The sequence below is a fragment of the Cibotium barometz genome, chromosome 26 (assembly GCF_041138505.1).
Source record: "Cibotium barometz isolate CiBa-2024 chromosome 26, ASM4113850v1, whole genome shotgun sequence".
Lineage (NCBI taxonomy): Eukaryota > Viridiplantae > Streptophyta > Polypodiopsida > Cyatheales > Cibotiaceae > Cibotium > Cibotium barometz.
The window spans coordinates 18504813-18523321 of NC_141071.1; positions in this window are offsets into that span (position 1 = coordinate 18504813).

An 18509-nucleotide genomic window follows, 5' to 3' on the forward strand; every position below is an offset into this window, starting at 1 on the left:
CTCAACGCAAGTATTGCAAAGGAGATTTTATAGCATTTCAAGGTGCATGGTTCCATCTCTTCTTCGATGGACCCTAATGCTAAGATTTGCTTCACCACCATGTGATCATGCTCTATAAAGGTAGATTGTCAAATCTTTGATTTGGATTACTCATTCTAGATTGGATGTTTACTTTTTTGTTTGTGTCTTGAGTTCATTTTCAGCTGACCCTCACAAATCCCACCTGCCAGTGCATCCTGCACTATTTGAATAATTTTCTTGATCGGGGTATCTTCTATTGGTGGAAGGGGGATCGGTTAGTTGGCTATTCTGATTCTCACTAGGTTGGTGATATTAACACTCACCAATCGACTGCATGTTATTGGTTTACACGTGGTTCTGGTGCTATTTCCTTGAGTAGTAAAAAGCAACCCACTATTGCATTATCCTCCTCAAAGGCAGAATATCGTGTTGTTTGTTCTACTGCAAAAACTGAGGTGATATGGCTTTGAGGTGTCTACATCTACTTCAACCACTATTGATCAGTTGTTTATCTACATTGATAGCCCCACTTTGACTTTCATCAACTTTCATCTCTTTCAGGTTTCATGCTTGGATTATAGATAGTAGCACAACTTCTCACACACTAATCATCATGATTGGTGTTCTTCCTTCTCTAAGCAACCAGGGGACATCAGTCTCGATGACTCTTTTACAATTTCCATCAAAGGTGCTGGTACTATTCCTATTTTGTGCACCTCTACTTTGGCCTTGCATTCTACGTCTACAGATTCTGTGTTATGGCATGCATGCTTTTGCCACTTGAGCTTCTTTTATTTGCAATAGGCATATAAACATGGTTTGGTTGATGCTTAATCATCCATCAGCACCCCAGTTGGTGTGTGCACAACCATTTCTCCATGGCAAGCAACATCGATTACCTTTCCCTAAGGAGGCATCGCACATATCTACCAAACCACTCGAGCTTGTTCATGTAGACTTGTGTTGTCCTATGTCTACAAAATCTTTGAATAAGGCTCTTTACATATGATGATTATTGTTGACGCCTGACTACTCCAAGTATACTTGGGCTTTCTTTCTTCAGTCTAAGGATCAATCTTTATCCATATTTCATGATTGGAAAGTCAAAGTGGGAAAAACAATGGGACTCCAAGAAGGCAAAATCTTTGTGTATTGATAAAGGGGGAGAGTTTCTCTCACATGAGTTTGACAAGTATTTGAAGAATCTTTGCATTCGCGATGCTAGTTTACTACAACTTATCCTCCATCCTAGAATGGGTTTTTTGTGGATGTAAGAATTAGTCTGTCATTGAGATGGGTCGAGGACTATACTTGAGCATAGTGGCTTGGCCAAGAAATTATAGGCTGAGGCATCAGCTATTGGAGTTCACATTTGGAATAGATTGCCTACATCAGTTGTACCATAGGTAAAACTCGTATGAGGCATTATTGGGCATCAAACCCTCTTGTGCTTATCTCCCAATATTTGGTTGCAAGGCTTATGTGCATGTAACTAAAGAGCATCACTCTAAGTTGGATTCTAAATCCATGCCGCACATTTTCCTTGGGTATAATTCTATATCCAAGGCCTATGAACTTTGGGATCCTGCAACTACAACTTACTAGCCACCATCAATCATGATGTTATGATGTTATTTTTGATGAGTGTCCTTCATGTACCTTATAAGAGTGAGCTTCTTCCTCTACCTTCAACTTCATCTCCGGGTCCTTCTCCTTTGGCTCAGCCTTCTACTTTGGCTGCTCCTCTGCCTCTTGTCTCAGCTCCTCTACCACCTTTGGTTTCAAAGGGGGCTTCTTTAGATTCAAATATAGAGGTTATTGAGGAGGATCCTCACCAAGAGGGTTCCTCGTTGGTTATATGAGACTATGAAAGATTCAGGCCTTCGTCAATTTCCGAAATCTAGTGAAAGTCATTCTCATCATGTTACTCGGTCTAAAAGCATGCTGTTGAGGATAATCACTTTCTGAATTTTGCCTTGATGTCTACCATTCTTCCTTCACCTCTACTGAGCCTTCCTCTCTGAGGAGACACTTTCTTCTCCACCTTGGATTATTACTATGCAGACAGAGCTTGATTCCATTAAGCACAATAGTACTTGGGTTCTTGTACCACGTCCACCTCAATGCAAGGTAATCAAAGTTCGTTGGGTCTATAAGAACAAGTATTATGAGGATGGAACTTTAGACAAACACGAAGAACATCTTGTTGTGAAGGGCTACTCCTAGAGAGTTAGTGTTGATTTTGATGAGGCTTTTATTCCTACAGTGTCGATTACTACCATTAGGATTATTTTGGCTCTTCTTACCCATCATGGGTGGGTGGCCTATTTTATAGATGGATGTCAAATCTGCTCTTCTTAATGGTGACCTTCAAGAGGAGGTCTATGTTGAGCAACCACTTGATATTGTTGTTGCGCATATTGTGTACCAACTTTGTAAAGATCTATATGGATTGAAGTAGGCTCATCGTGTGTGGTACTAGTGCATTGACACCTTCTTTCTGAAGATTGGTCATTGGTGGTTGGTCTTTGGTGATCACATTCATGTTCCAATCTTTACATTTTTGTTAAAGATGGTCTTATTTGTTAAAGATGGTCTTATTTGGCATTATCATTGTGTATGTGGATGGCTTGATCTTTATAGGAAGTCATAAGAGTTGGATTTTGTTTGTCATGGTGGCTGATCTTAGCCATGAGTTTGAGTTGATCAACCTTGAGTTCTTCATTTTTCCTTGGTTTTGAAGTTTGGTAGACTCCTCAGGGTATTTTTCTCTCTCAACGCAAGTATTGCAAAGGAGATTTTATAGCATTTCAAGGTGCATGGTTCCATCTCTTCTTCGATGGACCCTAATGCTAAGATTTGCTTCACCACCATGTGATCATGCTCTATAAAGGTAGATTGTCAAATCTTTGATTTGGATTACTCATTCTAGATTTGATGTTTACTTTTTTGTTTGTGTCTTGAGTTCATTTTCAGCTGACCCTCACAAATCCCACCTGCCAGTGCATCCTGCACTATTTGAATAATTTTCTTGATCGGGGTATCTTCTATTGGTGGAAGGGGGATCGGTTAGTTGGCTATTCTGAGTCTCACTAGGTTGGTGATATTAACACTCACCAATCGACTGCATGTTATTGGTTTACACGTGGTTCTGGTGCTATTTCCTTGAGTAGTAAAAAGCAACCCACTATTGCATTATCCTCCTCAAAGGCAGAATATCGTGTTGTTTGTTCTACTGCAAAAACTGAGGTGATATGGCTTTGAGGTGTCTACATCTACTTCAACTACTATTGATCAGTTGTTTATCTACATTGATAGCCCCACTTTGACTTTCATCAACTTTCATCTCTTTCAGGTTTCATGCTTGGATTATAGATAGTAGCACAACTTCTCACACACTAATCATCATGATTGGTGTTCTTCCTTCTCTAAGCAACCAGGGGACATCAGTCTCGATGACTCTTTTACAATTTCCATCAAAGGTGCTGGTACTATTCCTATTTTCTGCACCTCTACTTTGGCCTTGCATTCTACGTCTACAGATTCTGTGTTATGGCATGCATGCTTTTGCCACTTGAGCTTCTTTTATTTGCAATAGGCATATAAACATGGTTTGGTTGATGCTTAATCATCCATCAGCACCCCAGTTGGTGTGTGCACAACCATTTCTCCATGGCAAGCAACATCGATTACCTTTCCCTAAGGAGGCATCGCACATATCTACCAAACCACTCGAGCTTGTTCATGTAGACTTGTGTTGTCCTATGTCTACAAAATCTTTGAATAAGGCTCTTTACATATGATGATTATTGTTGACGCCTGACTACTCCAAGTATACTTGGGCTTTCTTTCTTCAGTCTAAGGATCAATCTTTATCCATATTTCATGATTGGAAAGTCAAAGTGGGAAAAACAATGGGACTCCAAGAAGGCAAAATCTTTGTGTATTGATAAAGGGGGAGAGTTTCTCTCACATGAGTTTGACAAGTATTTGAAGAATCTTTGCATTCGCGATGCTAGTTTACTACAACTTATCCTCCATCCTAGAATGGGTTTTTTGTGGATGTAAGAATTAGTCTGTCATTGAGATGGGTCGAGGACTATACTTGAGCATAGTGGCTTGGCCAAGAAATTATAGGCTGAGGCATCAGCTATTGGAGTTCACATTTGGAATAGATTGCCTACATCAGTTGTACCATAGGTAAAACTCGTATGAGGCATTATTGGGCATCAAACCCTCTTGTGCTTATCTCCCAATATTTGGTTGCAAGGCTTATGTGCATGTAACTAAAGAGCATCACTCTAAGTTGGATTCTAAATCCATGCCGCACATTTTCCTTGGGTATAATTCTATATCCAAGGCCTATGAACTTTGGGATCCTGCAACTACAACTTACTAGCCACCATCAATCATGATGTTATGATGTTATTTTTGATGAGTGTCCTTCATGTACCTTATAAGAGTGAGCTTCTTCCTCTACCTTCAACTTCATCTCCGGGTCCTTCTCCTTTGGCTCAGCCTTCTACTTTGGCTGCTCCTCTGCCTCTTGTCTCAGCTCCTCTACCACCTTTGGTTTCAAAGGGGGCTTCTTTAGATTCAAATATAGAGGTTATTGAGGAGGATCCTCACCAAGAGGGTTCCTCGTTGGTTATATGAGACTATGAAAGATTCAGGCCTTCGTCAATTTCCGAAATCTAGTGAAAGTCATTCTCATCATGTTACTCGGTCTAAAAGCATGCTGTTGAGGATAATCACTTTCTGAATTTTGCCTTGATGTCTACCATTCTTCCTTCACCTCTACTGAGCCTTCCTCTCTGAGGAGACACTTTCTTCTCCACCTTGGATTATTACTATGCAGACAGAGCTTGATTCCATTAAGCACAATAGTACTTGGGTTCTTGTACCACGTCCACCTCAATGCAAGGTAATCAAAGTTCGTTGGGTCTATAAGAACAAGTATTATGAGGATGGAACTTTAGACAAACACGAAGAACATCTTGTTGTGAAGGGCTACTCCTAGAGAGTTAGTGTTGATTTTGATGAGGCTTTTATTCCTACAGTGTCGATTACTACCATTAGGATTATTTTGGCTCTTCTTACCCATCATGGGTGGGTGGCCTATTTTATAGATGGATGTCAAATCTGCTCTTCTTAATGGTGACCTTCAAGAGGAGGTCTATGTTGAGCAACCACTTGATATTGTTGTTGCGCATATTGTGTACCAACTTTGTAAAGATCTATATGGATTGAAGTAGGCTCATCGTGTGTGGTACTAGTGCATGGACACCTTCTTTCTGAAGATTGGTCATTGGTGGTTGGTCTTTGGTGATCACATTCATGTTCCAATCTTTACATTTTTGTTAAAGATGGTCTTATTTGTTAAAGATGGTCTTATTTGGCATTATCATTGTGTATGTGGATGGCTTGATCTTTATAGGAAGTCGTAAGAGTTGGATTTTGTTTGTCATGGTGGCTGATCTTAGCCATGAGTTTGAGTTGATCAACCTTGAGTTCTTCATTTTTCCTTGGTTTTGAAGTTTGGTAGACTCCTCAGGGTATTTTTCTCTCTCAACGCAAGTATTGCAAAGGAGATTTTATAGCATTTCAAGGTGCATGGTTCCATCTCTTCTTCGATGGACCCTAATGCTAAGATTTGCTTCACCACCATGTGATCATGCTCTATAAAGGTAGATTGTCAAATCTTTGATTTGGATTACTCATTCTAGATTGGATGTTTACTTTTTTGTTTGTGTCTTGAGTTCATTTTCAGCTGACCCTCACAAATCCCACCTGCCAGTGCATCCTGCACTATTTGAATAATTTTCTTGATCGGGGTATCTTCTATTGGTGGAAGGGGGATCGGTTAGTTGGCTATTCTGAGTCTCACTAGGTTGGTGATATTAACACTCACCAATCGACTGCATGTTATTGGTTTACACGTGGTTCTGGTGCTATTTCCTTGAGTAGTAAAAAGCAACCCACTATTGCATTATCCTCCTCAAAGGCAGAATATCGTGTTGTTTGTTCTACTGCAAAAACTGAGGTGATATGGCTTTGAGGTGTCTACATCTACTTCAACTACTATTGATCAGTTGTTTATCTACATTGATAGCCCCACTTTGACTTTCATCAACTTTCATCTCTTTCAGGTTTCATGCTTGGATTATAGATAGTAGCACAACTTCTCACACACTAATCATCATGATTGGTGTTCTTCCTTCTCTAAGCAACCAGGGGACATCAGTCTCGATGACTCTTTTACAATTTCCATCAAAGGTGCTCGTACTATTCCTATTTTATGCACCTCTACTTTGGCCTTGCATTCTACGTCTACAGATTCTGTGTTATGGCATGCATGCTTTTGCCACTTGAGCTTCTTTTATTTGCAATAGGCATATAAACATGGTTTGGTTGATGCTTAATCATCCATCAGCACCCCAGTTGGTGTGTGCACAACCATTTCTCCATGGCAAGCAACATCGATTACCTTTCCCTAAGGAGGCATCGCACATATCTACCAAACCACTCGAGCTTGTTCATGTAGACTTGTGTTGTCCTATGTCTACAAAATCTTTGAATAAGGCTCTTTACATATGATGATTATTGTTGACGCCTGACTACTCCAAGTATACTTGGGCTTTCTTTCTTCAGTCTAAGGATCAATCTTTATCCATATTTCATGATTGGAAAGTCAAAGTGGGAAAAACAATGGGACTCCAAGAAGGCAAAATCTTTGTGTATTGATAAAGGGGGAGAGTTTCTCTCACATGAGTTTGACAAGTATTTGAAGAATCTTTGCATTCGCGATGCTAGTTTACTACAACTTATCCTCCATCCTAGAATGGGTTTTTTGTGGATGTAAGAATTAGTCTGTCATTGAGATGGGTCGAGGACTATACTTGAGCATAGTGGCTTGGCCAAGAAATTATAGGCTGAGGCATCAGCTATTGGAGTTCACATTTGGAATAGATTGCCTACATCAGTTGTACCATAGGTAAAACTCGTATGAGGCATTATTGAGCATCAAACCCTCTTGTGCTTATCTCCCAATATTTGGTTGCAAGGCTTATGTGCATGTAACTAAAGAGCATCACTCTAAGTTGGATTCTAAATCCATGCCGCACATTTTCCTTGGGTATAATTCTATATCCAAGGCCTATGAACTTTGGGATCCTGCAACCTACAACTTACTAGCCACCATCAATCATGATGTTATGATGTTATTTTTGATGAGTGTCCTTCATGTACCTTATAAGAGTGAGCTTCTTCCTCTACCTTCAACTTCATCTCCGGATCCTTCTCCTTTAGCTCAGCCTTCTACTTTGGCTGCTCCTCTGCCTCTTGTCTCAGCTCCTCTACCACCTTTGGTTTCAAAGGGGGCTTCTTTAGATTCAAATATAGAGGTTATTGAGGAGGATCCTCACCAAGAGGGTTCCTCGTTGGTTATATGAGACTATGAAAGATTCAGGCCTTCGTCAATTTCCGAAATCTAGTGAAAGTCATTCTCATCATGTTACTCGGTCTAAAAGCATGCTGTTGAGGATAATCACTTTCTGAATTTTGCCTTGATGTCTACCATTCTTCCTTCACCTCTACTGAGCCTTCCTCTCTGAGGAGACACTTTCTTCTCCACCTTGGATTATTACTATGCAGACAGAGCTTGATTCCATTAAGCACAATAGTACTTGGGTTCTTGTACCACGTCCACCTCAATGCAAGGTAATCAAAGTTCGTTGGGTCTATAAGAACAAGTATTATGAGGATGGAACTTTAGACAAACACGAAGAACATCTTGTTGTGAAGGGCTACTCCTAGAGAGTTAGTGTTGATTTTGATGAGGCTTTTATTCCTACAGTGTCGATTACTACCATTAGGATTATTTTGGCTCTTCTTACCCATCATGGGTGGGTGGCCTATTTTATAGATGGATGTCAAATCTGCTCTTCTTAATGGTGACCTTCAAGAGGAGGTCTATGTTGAGCAACCACTTGATATTGTTGTTGCGCATATTGTGTACCAACTTTGTAAAGATCTATATGGATTGAAGTAGGCTCATCGTGTGTGGTACTAGTGCATCGACACCTTCTTTCTGAAGATTGGTCATTGGTGGTTGGTCTTTGGTGATCACATTCATGTTCCAATCTTTACATTTTTGTTAAAGATGGTCTTATTTGTTAAAGATGGTCTTATTTGGCATTATCATTGTGTATGTGGATGGCTTGATCTTTATAGGAAGTCATAAGAGTTGGATTTTGTTTGTCATGGTGGCTGATCTTAGCCATGAGTTTGAGTTGATCAACCTTGAGTTCTTCATTTTTCCTTGGTTTTGAAGTTTGGTAGACTCCTCAGGGTATTTTTCTCTCTCAACGCAAGTATTGCAAAGGAGATTTTATAGCATTTCAAGGTGCATGGTTCCATCTCTTCTTCGATGGACCCTAATGCTAAGATTTGCTTCACCACCATGTGATCATGCTCTATAAAGGTAGATTGTCAAATCTTTGATTTGGATTACTCATTCTAGATTTGATGTTTACTTTTTTGTTTGTGTCTTGAGTTCATTTTCAGCTGACCCTCACAAATCCCACCTGCCAGTGCATCCTGCACTATTTGAATAATTTTCTTGATCGGGGTATCTTCTATTGGTGGAAGGGGGATCGGTTAGTTGGCTATTCTAAGTCTCACTAGGTTGGTGATATTAACACTCACCAATCGACTGCATGTTATTGGTTTACACGTGGTTCTGGTGCTATTTCCTTGAGTAGTAAAAAGCAACCCACTATTGCATTATCCTCCTCAAAGGCAGAATATCGTGTTGTTTGTTCTACTGCAAAAACTGAGGTGATATGGCTTTGAGGTGTCTACATCTACTTCAACCACTATTGATCAGTTGTTTATCTACATTGATAGCCCCACTTTGACTTTCATCAACTTTCATCTCTTTCAGGTTTCATGCTTGGATTATAGATAGTAGCACAACTTCTCACACACTAATCATCATGATTGGTGTTCTTCCTTCTCTAAGCAACCAGGGGACATCAGTCTCGATGACTCTTTTACAATTTCCATCAAAGGTGCTGGTACTATTCCTATTTTGTGCACCTCTACTTTGGCCTTGCATTCTACGTCTACAGATTCTGTGTTATGGCATGCATGCTTTTGCCACTTGAGCTTCTTTTATTTGCAATAGGCATATAAACATGGTTTGGTTGATGCTTAATCATCCATCAGCACCCCAGTTGGTGTGTGCACAACCATTTCTCCATGGCAAGCAACATCGATTACCTTTCCCTAAGGAGGCATCGCACATATCTACCAAACCACTCGAGCTTGTTCATGTAGACTTGTGTTGTCCTATGTCTACAAAATCTTTGAATAAGGCTCTTTACATATGATGATTATTGTTGACGCCTGACTACTCCAAGTATACTTGGGCTTTCTTTCTTCAGTCTAAGGATCAATCTTTATCCATATTTCATGATTGGAAAGTCAAAGTGGGAAAAACAATGGGACTCCAAGAAGGCAAAATCTTTGTGTATTGATAAAGGGGGAGAGTTTCTCTCACATGAGTTTGACAAGTATTTGAAGAATCTTTGCATTCGCGATGCTAGTTTACTACAACTTATCCTCCATCCTAGAATGGGTTTTTTGTGGATGTAAGAATTAGTCTGTCATTGAGATGGGTCGAGGACTATACTTGAGCATAGTGGCTTGGCCAAGAAATTATAGGCTGAGGCATCAGCTATTGGAGTTCACATTTGGAATAGATTGCCTACATCAGTTGTACCATAGGTAAAACTCGTATGAGGCATTATTGGGCATCAAACCCTCTTGTGCTTATCTCCCAATATTTGGTTGCAAGGCTTATGTGCATGTAACTAAAGAGCATCACTCTAAGTTGGATTCTAAATCCATGCCGCACATTTTCCTTGGGTATAATTCTATATCCAAGGCCTATGAACTTTGGGATCCTGCAACCTACAACTTACTAGCCACCATCAATCATGATGTTATGATGTTTTGATGAGTGTCCTTCATGTACCTTATAAGAGTGAGCTTCTTCCTCTACCTTCAACTTCATCTCCGGATCCTTCTCCTTTGGCTCAGCCTTCTACTTTGGCTGCTCCTCTGCCTCTTGTCTCAGCTCCTCTACCACCTTTGGTTTCAAAGGGGGCTTCTTTAGATTCAAATATAGAGGTTATTGAGGAGGATCCTCACCAAGAGGGTTCCTCGTTGGTTATATGAGACTATGAAAGATTCAGGCCTTCGTCAATTTCCGAAATCTAGTGAAAGTCATTCTCATCATGTTACTCGGTCTAAAAGCATGCTGTTGAGGATAATCACTTTCTGAATTTTGCCTTGATGTCTACCATTCTTCCTTCACCTCTACTGAGCCTTCCTCTCTGAGGAGACACTTTCTTCTCCACCTTGGATTATTACTATGCAGACAGAGCTTGATTCCATTAAGCACAATAGTACTTGGGTTCTTGTACCACGTCCACCTCAATGCAAGGTAATCAAAGTTCGTTGGGTCTATAAGAACAAGTATTATGAGGATGGAACTTTAGACAAACACGAAGAACATCTTGTTGTGAAGGGCTACTCCTAGAGAGTTAGTGTTGATTTTGATGAGGCTTTTATTCCTACAGTGTCGATTACTACCATTAGGATTATTTTGGCTCTTCTTACCCATCATGGGTGGGTGGCCTATTTTATAGATGGATGTCAAATCTGCTCTTCTTAATGGTGACCTTCAAGAGGAGGTCTATGTTGAGCAACCACTTGATATTGTTGTTGCGCATATTGTGTACCAACTTTGTAAAGATCTATATGGATTGAAGTAGGCTCATCGTGTGTGGTACTAGTGCATGGACACCTTCTTTCTGAAGATTGGTCATTGGTGGTTGGTCTTTGGTGATCACATTCATGTTCCAATCTTTACATTTTTGTTAAAGATGGTCTTATTTGTTAAAGATGGTCTTATTTGGCATTATCATTGTGTATGTGGATGGCTTGATCTTTATAGGAAGTCATAAGAGTTGGATTTTGTTTGTCATGGTGGCTGATCTTAGCCATGAGTTTGAGTTGATCAACCTTGAGTTCTTCATTTTTCCTTGGTTTTGAAGTTTGGTAGACTCCTCAGGGTATTTTTCTCTCTCAACGCAAGTATTGCAAAGGAGATTTTATAGCATTTCAAGGTGCATGGTTCCATCTCTTCTTCGATGGACCCTAATGCTAAGATTTGCTTCACCACCATGTGATCATGCTCTATAAAGGTAGATTGTCAAATCTTTGATTTGGATTACTCATTCTAGATTGGATGTTTACTTTTTTGTTTGTGTCTTGAGTTCATTTTCAGCTGACCCTCACAAATCCCACCTGCCAGTGCATCCTGCACTATTTGAATAATTTTCTTGATCGGGGTATCTTCTATTGGTGGAAGGGGGATCGGTTAGTTGGCTATTCTGAGTCTCACTAGGTTGGTGATATTAACACTCACCAATCGACTGCATGTTATTGGTTTACACGTGGTTCTGGTGCTATTTCCTTGAGTAGTAAAAAGCAACCCACTATTGCATTATCCTCCTCAAAGGCAGAATATCGTGTTGTTTGTTCTACTGCAAAAACTGAGGTGATATGGCTTTGAGGTGTCTACATCTACTTCAACTACTATTGATCAGTTGTTTATCTACATTGATAGCCCCACTTTGACTTTCATCAACTTTCATCTCTTTCAGGTTTCATGCTTGGATTATAGATAGTAGCACAACTTCTCACACACTAATCATCATGATTGGTGTTCTTCCTTCTCTAAGCAACCAGGGGACATCAGTCTCGATGACTCTTTTACAATTTCCATCAAAGGTGCTGGTACTATTCCTATTTTATGCACCTCTACTTTGGCCTTGCATTCTACGTCTACAGATTCTGTGTTATGGCATGCATGCTTTTGCCACTTGAGCTTCTTTTATTTGCAATAGGCATATAAACATGGTTTGGTTGATGCTTAATCATCCATCAGCACCCCAGTTGGTGTGTGCACAACCATTTCTCCATGGCAAGCAACATCGATTACCTTTCCCTAAGGAGGCATCGCACATATCTACCAAACCACTCGAGCTTGTTCATGTAGACTTGTGTTGTCCTATGTCTACAAAATCTTTGAATAAGGCTCTTTACATATGATGATTATTGTTGACGCCTGACTACTCCAAGTATACTTGGGCTTTCTTTCTTTAGTCTAAGGATCAATCTTTATCCATATTTCATGATTGGAAAGTCAAAGTGGGAAAAACAATGGGACTCCAAGAAGGCAAAATCTTTGTGTATTGATAAAGGGGGAGAGTTTCTCTCACATGAGTTTGACAAGTATTTGAAGAATCTTTGCATTCGCGATGCTAGTTTACTACAACTTATCCTCCATCCTAGAATGGGTTTTTTGTGGATGTAAGAATTAGTCTGTCATTGAGATGGGTCGAGGACTATACTTGAGCATAGTGGCTTGGCCAAGAAATTATAGGCTGAGGCATCAGCTATTGGAGTTCACATTTGGAATAGATTGCCTACATCAGTTGTACCATAGGTAAAACTCGTATGAGGCATTATTGGGCATCAAACCCTCTTGTGCTTATCTCCCAATATTTGGTTGCAAGGCTTATGTGCATGTAACTAAAGAGCATCACTCTAAGTTGGATTCTAAATCCATGCCGCACATTTTCCTTGGGTATAATTCTATATCCAAGGCCTATGAACTTTGGGATCCTGCAACCTACAACTTACTAGCCACCATCAATCATGATGTTATGATGTTATTTTTGATGAGTGTCCTTCATGTACCTTATAAGAGTGAGCTTCTTCCTCTACCTTCAACTTCATCTCCGGGTCCTTCTCCTTTAGCTCAGCCTTCTACTTTGGCTGCTCCTCTGCCTCTTGTCTCAGCTCCTCTACCACCTTTGGTTTCAAAGGGGGCTTCTTTAGATTCAAATATAGAGGTTATTGAGGAGGATCCTCACCAAGAGGGTTCCTCGTTGGTTATATGAGACTATGAAAGATTCAGGCCTTCGTCAATTTCCGAAATCTAGTGAAAGTCATTCTCATCATGTTACTCGGTCTAAAAGCATGCTGTTGAGGATAATCACTTTCTGAATTTTGCCTTGATGTCTACCATTCTTCCTTCACCTCTACTGAGCCTTCCTCTCTGAGGAGACACTTTCTTCTCCACCTTGGATTATTACTATGCAGACAGAGCTTGATTCCATTAAGCACAATAGTACTTGGGTTCTTGTACCACGTCCACCTCAATGCAAGGTAATCAAAGTTCGTTGGGTCTATAAGAACAAGTATTATGAGGATGGAACTTTAGACAAACACGAAGAACATCTTGTTGTGAAGGGCTACTCCTAGAGAGTTAGTGTTGATTTTGATGAGGCTTTTATTCCTACAGTGTCGATTACTACCATTAGGATTATTTTGGCTCTTCTTACCCATCATGGGTGGGTGGCCTATTTTATAGATGGATGTCAAATCTGCTCTTCTTAATGGTGACCTTCAAGAGGAGGTCTATGTTGAGCAACCACTTGATATTGTTGTTGCGCATATTGTGTACCAACTTTGTAAAGATCTATATGGATTGAAGTAGGCTCATCGTGTGTGGTACTAGTGCATGGACACCTTCTTTCTGAAGATTGGTCATTGGTGGTTGGTCTTTGGTGATCACATTCATGTTCCAATCTTTACATTTTTGTTAAAGATGGTCTTATTTGTTAAAGATGGTCTTATTTGGCATTATCATTGTGTATGTGGATGGCTTGATCTTTATAGGAAGTCATAAGAGTTGGATTTTGTTTGTCATGGTGGCTGATCTTAGCCATGAGTTTGAGTTGATCAACCTTGAGTTCTTCATTTTTCCTTGGTTTTGAAGTTTGGTAGACTCCTCAGGGTATTTTTCTCTCTCAACGCAAGTATTGCAAAGGAGATTTTATAGCATTTCAAGGTGCATGGTTCCATCTCTTCTTCGATGGACCCTAATGCTAAGATTTGCTTCACCACCATGTGATCATGCTCTATAAAGGTAGATTGTCAAATCTTTGATTTGGATTACTCATTCTAGATTGGATGTTTACTTTTTTGTTTGTGTCTTGAGTTCATTTTCAGCTGACCCTCACAAATCCCACCTGCCAGTGCATCCTGCACTATTTGAATAATTTTCTTGATCGGGGTATCTTCTATTGGTGGAAGGGGGATCGGTTAGTTGGCTATTCTGAGTCTCACTAGGTTGGTGATATTAACACTCACCAATCGACTGCATGTTATTGGTTTACACGTGGTTCTGGTGCTATTTCCTTGAGTAGTAAAAAGCAACCCACTATTGCATTATCCTCCTCAAGGCAGAATATCGTGTTGTTTGTTCTACTGCAAAAACTGAGGTGATATGGCTTTGAGGTGTCTACATCTACTTCAACCACTATTGATCAGTTGTTTATCTACATTGATAGCCCCACTTTGACTTTCATCAACTTTCATCTCTTTCAGGTTTCATGCTTGGATTATAGATAGTAGCACAACTTCTCACACACTAATCATCATGATTGGTGTTCTTCCTTCTCTAAGCAACCAGGGGACATCAGTCTCGATGACTCTTTTACAATTTCCATCAAAGGTGCTGGTACTATTCCTATTTTATGCACCTCTACTTTGGCCTTGCATTCTACGTCTACAGATTCTGTGTTATGGCATGCATGCTTTTGCCACTTGAGCTTCTTTTATTTGCAATAGGCATATAAACATGGTTTGGTTGATGCTTAATCATCCATCAGCACCCCAGTTGGTGTGTGCACAACCATTTCTCCATGGCAAGCAACATCGATTACCTTTCCCTAAGGAGGCATCGCACATATCTACCAAACCACTCGAGCTTGTTCATGTAGACTTGTGTTGTCCTATGTCTACAAAATCTTTGAATAAGGCTCTTTACATATGATGATTATTGTTGACGCCTGACTACTCCAAGTATACTTGGGCTTTCTTTCTTCAGTCTAAGGATCAATCTTTATCCATATTTCATGATTGGAAAGTCAAAGTGGGAAAAACAATGGGACTCCAAGAAGGCAAAATCTTTGTGTATTGATAAAGGGGGAGAGTTTCTCTCACATGAGTTTGACAAGTATTTGAAGAATCTTTGCATTCGCGATGCTAGTTTACTACAACTTATCCTCCATCCTAGAATGGGTTTTTTGTGGATGTAAGAATTAGTCTGTCATTGAGATGGGTCGAGGACTATACTTGAGCATAGTGGCTTGGCCAAGAAATTATAGGCTGAGGCATCAGCTATTGGAGTTCACATTTGGAATAGATTGCCTACATCAGTTGTACCATAGGTAAAACTCGTATGAGGCATTATTGGGCATCAAACCCTCTTGTGCTTATCTCCCAATATTTGGTTGCAAGGCTTATGTGCATGTAACTAAAGAGCATCACTCTAAGTTGGATTCTAAATCCATGCCGCACATTTTCCTTGGGTATAATTCTATATCCAAGGCCTATGAACTTTGGGATCCTGCAACCTACAACTTACTAGCCACCATCAATCATGATGTTATGATGTTATTTTTGATGAGTGTCCTTCATGTACCTTATAAGAGTGAGCTTCTTCCTCTACCTTCAACTTCATCTCCGGGTCCTTCTCCTTTAGCTCAGCCTTCTACTTTGGCTGCTCCTCTGCCTCTTGTCTCAGCTCCTCTACCACCTTTGGTTTCAAAGGGGGCTTCTTTAGATTCAAATATAGAGGTTATTGAGGAGGATCCTCACCAAGAGGGTTCCTTGTTGGTTATATGAGACTATGAAAGATTCAGGCCTTCGTCAATTTCCGAAATCTAGTGAAAGTCATTCTCATCATGTTACTCGGTCTAAAAGCATGCTGTTGAGGATAATCACTTTCTGAATTTTGCCTTGATGTCTACCATTCTTCCTTCACCTCTACTGAGCCTTCCTCTCTGAGGAGACACTTTCTTCTCCACCTTGGATTATTACTATGCAGACAGAGCTTGATTCCATTAAGCACAATAGTACTTGGGTTCTTGTACCACGTCCACCTCAATGCAAGGTAATCAAAGTTCGTTGGGTCTATAAGAACAAGTATTATGAGGATGGAACTTTAGACAAACACGAAGAACATCTTGTTGTGAAGGGCTACTCCTAGAGAGTTAGTGTTGATTTTGATGAGGCTTTTATTCCTACAGTGTCGATTACTACCATTAGGATTATTTTGGCTCTTCTTACCCATCATGGGTGGGTGGCCTATTTTATAGATGGATGTCAAATCTGCTCTTCTTAATGGTGACCTTCAAGAGGAGGTCTATGTTGAGCAACCACTTGATATTGTTGTTGCACATATTGTGTACCAACTTTGTAAAGATCTATATGGATTGAAGTAGGCTCATCGTGTGTGGTACTAGTGCATCGACACCTTCTTTCTGAAGATTGGTCATTGGTGGTTGGTCTTTGGTGATCACATTCATGTTCCAATCTTTACATTTTTGTTAAAGATGGTCTTATTTGTTAAAGATGGTCTTATTTGGCATTATCATTGTGTATGTGGATGGCTTGATCTTTATAGGAAGTCATAAGAGTTGGATTTTGTTTGTCATGGTGGCTGATCTTAGCCATGAGTTTGAGTTGATCAACCTTGAGTTCTTCATTTTTCCTTGGTTTTGAAGTTTGGTAGACTCCTCAGGGTATTTTTCTCTCTCAACGCAAGTATTGCAAAGGAGATTTTATAGCATTTCAAGGTGCATGGTTCCATCTCTTCTTCGATGGACCCTAATGCTAAGATTTGCTTCACCACCATGTGATCATGCTCTATAAAGGTAGATTGTCAAATCCTTGATTTGGATTACTCATTCTAGATTGGATGTTTACTTTTTTGTTTGTGTCTTGAGTTCATTTTCAGCTGACCCTCACAAATCCCACCTGCCAGTGCATCCTGCACTATTTGAATAATTTTCTTGATCGGGGTATCTTCTATTGGTGGAAGGGGGATCGGTTAGTTGGCTATTCTGAGTCTCACTAGGTTGGTGATATTAACACTCACCAATCGACTGCATGTTATTGGTTTACACGTGGTTCTGGTGCTATTTCCTTGAGTAGTAAAAAGCAACCCACTATTGCATTATCCTCCTCAAAGGCAGAATATCGTGTTGTTTGTTCTACTGCAAAAACTGAGGTGATATGGCTTTGAGGTGTCTACATCTACTTCAACTACTATTGATCAGTTGTTTATCTACATTGATAGCCCCACTTTGACTTTCATCAACTTTCATCTCTTTCAGGTTTCATGCTTGGATTATAGATAGTAGCACAACTTCTCACACACTAATCATCATGATTGGTGTTCTTCCTTCTCTAAGCAACCAGGGGACATCAGTCTCGATGACTCTTTTACAATTTCCATCAAAGGTGCTGGTACTATTCCTATTTTATGCACCTCTACTTTGGCCTTGCATTCTACGTCTACAGATTCTGTGTTATGGCATGCATGCTTTTGCCACTTGAGCTTCTTTTATTTGCAATAGGCATATAAACATGGTTTGGTTGATGCTTAATCATCCATCAGCACCCCAGTTGGTGTGTGCACAACCATTTCTCCATGGCAAGCAACATCGATTACCTTTCCCTAAGGAGGCATCGCACATATCTACCAAACCACTCGAGCTTGTTCATGTAGACTTGTGTTGTCCTATGTCTACAAAATCTTTGAATAAGGCTCTTTACATATGATGATTATTGTTGACGCCTGACTACTCCAAGTATACTTGGGCTTTCTTTCTTCAGTCTAAGGATCAATCTTTATCCATATTTCATGATTGGAAAGTCAAAGTGGGAAAAACAATGGGACTCCAAGAAGGCAAAATCTTTGTGTATTGATAAAGGGGGAGAGTTTCTCTCACATGAGTTTGACAAGTATTTGAAGAATCTTTGCATTCGCGATGCTAGTTTACTACAACTTATCCTCCATCCTAGAATGGGTTTTTTGTGGATATAAGAATTAGTCTGTCATTGAGATGGGTCGAGGACTATACTTGAGCATAGTGGCTTGGCCAAGAAATTATAGGCTGAGGCATCAGCTATTGGAGTTCACATTTGGAATAGATTGCCTACATCAGTTGTACCATAGGTAAAACTCGTATGAGGCATTATTGGGCATCAAACCCTCTTGTGCTTATCTCCCAATATTTGGTTGCAAGGCTTATGTGCATGTAACTAAAGAGCATCACTCTAAGTTGGATTCTAAATCCATGCCGCACATTTTCCTTGGGTATAATTCTATATCCAAGGCCTATGAACTTTGGGATCCTGCAACCTACAACTTACTAGCCACCATCGATCATGATGTTATGATGTTATTTTTGATGAGTGTCCTTCATGTACCTTATAAGAGTGAGCTTCTTCCTCTACCTTCAACTTCATCTCCGGGTCCTTCTCCTTTAGCTCAG